Source organism: Ammospiza nelsoni, chromosome 1 (genome assembly GCF_027579445.1).
Source record: "Ammospiza nelsoni isolate bAmmNel1 chromosome 1, bAmmNel1.pri, whole genome shotgun sequence".
NCBI classification, from domain to species: Eukaryota; Metazoa; Chordata; class Aves; order Passeriformes; family Passerellidae; genus Ammospiza; species Ammospiza nelsoni.
Window position 1 is genome coordinate 72029686 of NC_080633.1, and position 7054 is coordinate 72036739.

Here is a 7054-nt window from a genome sequence, read left to right on the forward strand (position 1 = left end):
CTTCCAACATCAGTGAAATTTAATGCTTAATGAATGTTTGGAAAATGCATTTTTCAAGCATTTTCTTATGCTTCAATATATTTTTATTATAGTTCTAAATCCTCTATTTTTTTTGTGCTAATCATGTTCCTGAATGTCAGAGTCAATTCAAGGGATTAGTTAAGATCCACAAGCAGAAGAAAGCACTTCTGTCCATCCCACATTCCCCCTTCAGATGTACGTGAGTCTGTTTTCACTCTCCTCATCCATTTCACCCTGGGGCACATAATCATGGGGATGAAATGGGAATTCTTGGGCATACATGGAGCACCTATGCATATGAGCACAGGGACACATTCCTGTGCTGGGGCAGGGTGTGTGGTGGGGCATGCACGCAGCACATGCTCATGTAGAGCCCTCATCAAGAGGGCTGGTGAAAGATCCTAAGGTTTTTCTGTCTCAGGAAGGTCACGTACTTTGTGGTGCTGGGATAGCTTGGTAACAGGAAGCTTTGGTATGATTACCTGGATCTCCTGTGAGATTGCTATTCCCTCTGAGCTGTTCCCTGCAAACCAGCTCCTACTGCTGTTGGATGGAACTCTGCTCCACAGCTGACGCCTCTTCTGGAGTTCAGGTGAGGAACCATGCCTTGCTCTGTTCCTCCAGGCTGGAATAGGCATCCAAAGGGAACAACCAGATGCTTGGGCTTTTAGTTGTAAGATAAACTGAAGTTCTTTTGAAACAGGACTGCATAGAGCACTCTTGCAAGCTGGAAGACAACATACAGACTTGGCCTAACTGGTTTGAAAGAGTGAAGAGTGGGTGGAGAAGGAAAGGACACCTGAAAATGAGCACATGATTAGACACTAGCCTGGAAATTCAGATCTGTATGTACAAAAACATCTACTGGGCATGTTTAGCAGTGGCCTGCTTATGTCAATTGTGTCTCAAGAATGTCACTGAAACTCCAGATTTCCTTTTTCTTCAACGCCTTTGAGTTGGAAGCAGCCTATTTCAAAAGTACTGGTTTGTACTGGTTTCACTGAAAGGCTTGATGGATGTACAGAAATTTTTTAGGATACTGAATCATCAGTGAAGCTCAGGACTTGGACTAAAGCTGAACAGGAATTCAGTGGGGAGAAACTGGGATAAAAAAGCCAAATCTTGACTTCTCAGTGTGTGCAGTTGAGTCACATTGTTGAAAATAGAAACTGAGCATGTGTGTCTCCCAGAACAAATAATGAAGTTGACAATGTTGGTAATGCCCAACCGCTGAAGACAGGACTTAGTGAATCTATTAGATCTGAAAAGCTGAAATCAAAAGTGGCCATTTGGCACAGTTATTGCATTCAAAGGAAATAGTAGGATTAGATTAGAGGTCTGTAGATTTCTGACTTGGTTTTCAACATTAAGTAAAAAACCCCAAACCTAAACTGAGAAACCTGAGTGTTTCAGGCTGAAGGTTATTTACATTCCTATTTTGAGAGTTATGAAAAGATGAGTGTGTGTTGTCACTGCACTCATCAGTTTGGGAAGCATTGCCCTATAGGTGCTTGCATGCCCTGACTTGATCTGTACCACTGGGATTTGCATCTGCTCGAGAGAAATCTGGATGTGCCTCAAGATGGAGGAGTTTGGGGGTGGGGAGGGGGGAAAATAATCTTCTGCAAGATGTTTTGAATTCAGGTGTCATTGTAAGTGTGTGATCTCACTGAAGAATTTTAAAAACAGTGGTGAATCCTACAAGACTGTCAAAGCAGCCTGTCATGCTTGTGGTAGACACGTGGGGCTGGCTATGAGCATAACAGGGAGATCAGTTCCCAAGTATGGCCAATTTGCTGATTGAATTGCAAATTAATAATTTCTCACTTAATTTTTTTGAATAATGGTTGCAGATATTTCTTGAAGATACGCTTACAGAATGTGGTTAAATACTGGGGACACAATTCAGAAAATATGCTGAGAAAGCACTGAAGTACTAAATCTGAGGAAGCCAAAGGGATTCAGTCACAGATGATTAAATACTTTCTTGAACAGAGGTGGACTTCACATTCATGTATTTTTTGCTTGATGCTTGGCTAGTCTGCACAATTCTTAAGGAATGTTTGAAGTAAAAAGCTCTGCTTTGGGGAAGGCTTTATTTTGAAATTTGAAAGTATATTGACTAGGAGAGGCTCTTTAACACCCCAAGGCAGCTGTTTTCAAGCATCTGAGTCTAAAAACTTATTTCTGTAGCTTCTGTTTTTAATTGCTTATTGCAACATGGCTGAGCATTCTTAATTTATGGTAGAAAGCCCCACAACCTTGCAGTTCAAACCCACACCAAAATCCACCTTAGGAATCCAGAACAATGATGGTTTAAAAAGCTTTGGAGAAATAAACTGAATTCCAATCACTTCTTTTCTGCTATGCAGAAATGCTGAGGGGATTTCCTAAACCTACAGGTTGATAAAACAGAAGCCCTGCTTAATGGTTTTATTTGCTAAACCAGCTAACTGCAATGGATATATAGTGTGTTCTTTCTTTTTGACCTCCCCTGGTTTAGAGAAGACAAGATTTGGACAGTTGTAGCTGGATTGAACAGCGTGATAAGAGTTGTAAAATGTTACCAGCAAAGAGTGTGGTTTTGTGAGAAACAGAGAATTGCAACACTGAATGTCTTTCGGCAGCCATCCAGGCAGAACAAGCATTCAGCAGCTCCAGCAAACCCTTGGGATAGAGAGAAATGTCAGGAGTAGTGCATAAACGAGGATATTTTTTAATACCATAGGTACTGTCTGTTATTGCTGATGCTTGACATCTTGGGTTGAGGTTCTTTGGTCCCTTGTGACAAGCAGCCTAAAAATCCCTTTGTGCTGCTTCCTTAGGAGTGTGCTGTCTCCTGTTCCCTCTTCTTCAGCCCTTTGTTTGGACCATCCTGTTTCCCTACAGACTTGCAAGGAGAAACTTACCTTTGTATGAATGACTGCAAATTTCTACTGCATTTTCAGTGATGAAACTGGTAATAAAATCTTCACAGAAGCAGGAACGTCTCCAGGGCTCCCAAGTTCTATTTGCAATACCCCATTATCTGCTGTTATTATCATAGGTCCTTTCAAAATCAGTATTTAGGATTATTGTTTCTTTAATACAGCCCAAATATTTTTGAAAGAAGCAACAGCAGAACAAGATAAAGCAACTTGGAGACTAGAGATTATTTGCACAATCTGATTTTAAAGATAGTATCATTTATTAATATGAATGGATCTTTTTTTTTTGTTGTTGCTGGGTTTTAGTTTTTTTGTTAGTTTGTGGGTTTTGTTTTGTTTTTTTTTAGTTTATCAGCAACATTAATTTTGCAATTCCACTTCCTTTGATGAGGGAGGGAGATAAGGAAGAACAAAATCCATATTCATATCTCGGATTAGATCTGCTGAGTTTCACAATGTGTGTATGTGCTTCTGTTTTGTAAAACCTCAGGAACCTCCTAACAGCTGAACACTGCAGTAGCACTGAAATCTTAATGAAACGTCACGTGCTGCCTATTAAGATTAAAATGCCTGCTGAAATGTGCAGAATCTGGGCTTTCTGGCTGTCGAGCACACAGAGCACTGCATGTGGAATTAGTTGTGACTGTGACTTCTCTGAGACCAAACTTGAGTCTTATACCTCATTTGGAGCTGTTAGCTGCCTTGGGCTCTGAGGATCTGTCATATGTCCTAGATGCAGTGGCAGTCCTAACTTTATGGATCTAAAGCAACCAGCCTGTGATAGAGAGACATTTAAAAATGTTGAGGGCGAGTTATCCCCCTCCTTAAGAGATTCTTAAATGCTTGATTTGGTCAATGACTCAGGTTTTGCTAAAGGAAATGGAAATTTGGTTAAATTGTCCAGGCTCTGTCCCACCCTGCTGTTCTTGCTTAGTAGCCCAGAGGAAGGAGGTGTCTTGGCACGGGTGTTGAACCAGCTGATGGGATGTGACCCACCACAAATCCCTGTTGAAACAATGGCCCTATAAGTACATATCTCAGATAATGCTCCTTGCTGGAATGGCCCAACATGACCTCTCTGGTAAGAGCACAGGATTCCTCTGTTGTAGATAGGACTTTTGAACTTCAAAAGAAACTGTAAAATTCTGTTAGATTCCTTCAGCTTTCTAAGTTGACAGAAATGTGACGCTCTTCTGGCCATGAGGTGCTCTGCAAACTGGAGAAGCTGCTCTTCTAGTCAGCTTCAGGTGAGGAAAGTCCCAAAGCAACCTCCCTCATGGCAGGGCACTGTGTCTGATGCTGCGCTGAGGGTTAATGTGCTGCTCAGATTCTCTTTTGCATAGCCTCCAAAAAGTATTTCTCATTCTTCCCCTTCTCTTTCACCCTTTTTTTGGCTATAATTGTTTTGGAAAAAACAAAAACAGGCACTAAGAAAATAAAAAACAAGAGTAAAGCTGTTCTTCATGCAGGCCACGTTTATACCATCTGTTCTGTATCTATTTAAACTCTGTTGGGAGAAAACAGAGGTGCCCCTGAATTTCAGCTATGCTTCAAATGAATCCCATTGGGCTTCCTGTTTTGGAGTCTGAACCTTGCTAAGCAGAGGACCTCCAAGAAGAAAAAAAATTTTAAGTCCCAGGAGTGAGCAGATGTGGTCGGTGGTTGCTGGAAAGAGCAGAAGGAGCAGTGGCAGTCCTTGCAGTGAGGTATTTTTCCTGTGCTTCAAAGCCAGCAGGCTGGTGCAGCACAGGGCAGCAGCAGGAGGGCAGGACTGGCTGCACACACATGGATTCTCTCAGGGTGCTGCCTGACAGCTTCCCAATGTGTATTTTGAGCTGCTTGCACTTGGTATCCGTTTAAATTACTTCACCTGCAGTATCCCTGATTGCTCCAAAGACATTGCAAGTGAGCTGTAACCTAAAGCAGACACGCATCCCACAAGGCCTGTCTTTGCACTGTCCCCATTAGCAAAGGTTTCTCTGTTACTAGGGGAGGTAGGGAGGAGTGAGGATGGTTGGGGTGTGGTTTTCTTTTTTTGGTGAAGGCGAATAAAGTTTGACAGGTGTTAAAACAAAAAGGCAAAGGAAAAATACTGAAGAGTCCTTCTGTCAGCTGAAGTGTCCTCAGCACAGCTTTGAAGTGAGAGCTAGTTCTCTATCTCTGTGCCAGCTTTGAAGATGTGTCTCTATTCACATACTCAGTGTGTTAATTAAAACAAGAGCTGAATGAAGGCTTCTCTCTTATTTTGAGGATAGTTGCACCAGAAACTGGAAGGCTGAGTCTAGCCTCAGGCACGCAGATATTACATGGCTCTCCTAGAGCTCCAGCACTCCCTCTGCTCCTTGTTTTACACTGTTGTACATGGTCCCTTGCCTTCCCTAGGCTCCCTCCCCCGTACTCATTAATTATATTCTAGCTAAATAAACAGACTGGCGGTGCTCAGTGGCTGTGAACTAAAAGTCCTTGATGTGTTTCAGAGGCAAGAACATGTATAATTTGATTTTATATAACTTCCCCTTTTCTTCTTGTCAGGGGCCAACCAGCCTCTGTAGATACAGGACCTGCTGGGCCACCATGTCAAAACCTTGCCAGATATTTAATTTGTAAGTGTGACATCAAAGTGCTGGATAAATCAGAATGTCTGGAGAAGCATTCTTTGCTTCATGTGTCTGCCCTAGAAGGATGTCTCAAATACTGCTCAGTTTTTAACCACCCCCTTCTCCCTGCCCCTGTTTTGATACATGGTACTTTTGTAGGTCAATCCCTGTAGTCTTGTCTTCTGTATAGGTGGAAACACTGCTTTAATAAGAATGGTTCAGACACATTTGCTATGATTAAAATTCCTAAAAATTATTTTCAACAGACTAGTGTGTGCTTTTTTTAAAATACAAGAAGTAAAATTGGCTGGAACATTCACTCATTGGTTCCACTGAGAGCTTTAATAGCGTTGCGCAGTAATTAAGAAAGACTGAGATCCTCAGCCAAGTTTCAGGTGGGTGGAGGTGACATTCAAGTGGTCCATCAGAAATCCACTATTGCAAGCTTGTGAGGGACAGGGAGAAAAATAGTTTGCACTCACCTTCTTTCCCTGGCCAGCTCTACCTTTTCAAGTTTGGTACAACTTTGGTCTTGGCTTAGGTGCAAATCTCTGTCCTTTGGGACAGGAGCTGTTGTGATATTTCCCTATGAATACTCTGTGATGCCTGAGTGCACATGTGCTCATGCACACTCATGTCTATGTTCATGTGTGTAGACCTAGAGATGCTCTCTTACCTCCTTAACTTGTATACATACTTACAAATATGGAATTAATGCACTACTGGTATTAATGAAGGTAAATCCAGTGACTTCAGAGGACCTCTGAGGAGTTGCAACACCCAGAGTGAAAACCAATAGAAATAGGTAACTTTTTATGTTCACCGTTGCTGAAGTTTCAAGTCAGTGTATTATTCTGAACAGAAGTGCAGCTTATTTTCCTTGTAAATCTTCTATTTTATAAAGCCTGATTTCCTATGGAAATGAGACATGTTCTCACATACTCTGCATGTGTGTCCCTTTCTACTAACCTCGCAACTCAAATTTAAAGCAGTGATACCTATTGAAAAGATAATTAAATTTCTGTTTTGATGATGTGTATGTAGAAGAGTAGGGGGAAAAGAGAGACAGATCCTCTTAGTCCCAAATATTTGAAAAAGCTTCAATGTGTACTTGAATCTCATTATGAGGATCATGTGGGGGATGACCCCCAATAAAAGACTCAAGCAGAAGAAAAACTCAAATTGAAACTTGCAGTGAACAGTGAGACAGCAAAGGAAATTAGATTTTATATTTTCTTCTTTTAATGCAATTAATTTTCTTTTGAAATGCAGCCTCTTCTAGGATTTTATGAGTGATGAATTTAAGTGGCACTGGTTGCCAATATACAGCCCAAGGCAAGTGGAATTTTGCAGTCACCAGAAGCTGAATCTCTTCATCGGTAGAGTCATAACACAGCTTTCATGACATCACTGTAAACAACTAAGTAATTTCACCAAGATGGGGACAGATACCAATTGGCAGCACTGTGGAGGCGCATCATCAAAAGGAAATGCCTACAATGATGTGTC